At 37.3% G+C, this 769-nt stretch overlaps 1 pseudogene; it reads left to right on the forward strand.

The window, feature by feature from the left end:
* Positions 1 to 248: 248 nt before the first annotated feature.
* On the forward strand, positions 249 to 495 carry LOC150022001 (small ribosomal subunit protein eS27 pseudogene; annotated as a pseudogene).
* Positions 496 to 769: the final 274 nt, after the last annotated feature.

A 769-nucleotide genomic window follows, 5' to 3' on the forward strand; every position in this document is an offset into this window, starting at 1 on the left:
CTCATTTTTATTAAAGCTGAGAGATTAACGGGAACACTTATTTCTTGGACAAATAAGCATTCTGACCAAATATTGTGTTGAGGTCTGATATAGGAAAATGTTAAACTTCAGTCTGGGCTGACTTAGGAAGGGAGGCTTACCCTAAGAATCTCTGCTAATGCCACCATCTTAAGTTCTTCAGATCCCCTACTGAGAAATAAATGTTTAAATTTTGGTCTTTCCCATGGTGGTGACCTCCCCTTGAGAATATGCTTCTCACTAGCAATCTCCTTCATTCCCCTCCAGAAGAGAAGAGGAAACATAAGAAGAAGTGCCTGGTACAGAGCCCCGATTTCTACTTCACGAATGTGAACTACACCAGGATGTTGTGAAATCACCGCCATCTTCTTACCTGCACAAACAGTGGTTTTGTGCATTTGCTGCTCTTCTGTCCTCTGTTAACCTACAGGAGGAAAAACAAGGCTTCCAAAAGGATGTTCCATCAGAATGAAATAGTACTAAAAGCACCCTTGATCCCAGTGGGGAATCATTTCAATAAACATATTTTCAATTAAAAAAAAAACGTTTAAATGTTGTTAAAAATCAAATTCGAGAATCAAGGAGAGAAGCCTAACATGAACATGCATGAAGCCAAACAAATAGTTCATGAGGTTCAAGGAGTTCATGTTGAAGTATGTTTGATTTTAAGGTTGAGCTTTTATTTAATTTTTAGTTTCAAATTCTTATATATTTTGTTGAAAGCCAATAAAAGGCCAGAGAACACATATGA

This window comes from Furipterus horrens, unplaced genomic scaffold (genome assembly GCF_987537825.1).
Source record: "Furipterus horrens unplaced genomic scaffold, mFurHor1.1.pri manual_scaffold_1, whole genome shotgun sequence".
NCBI lineage: Eukaryota > Metazoa > Chordata > Mammalia > Chiroptera > Furipteridae > Furipterus > Furipterus horrens.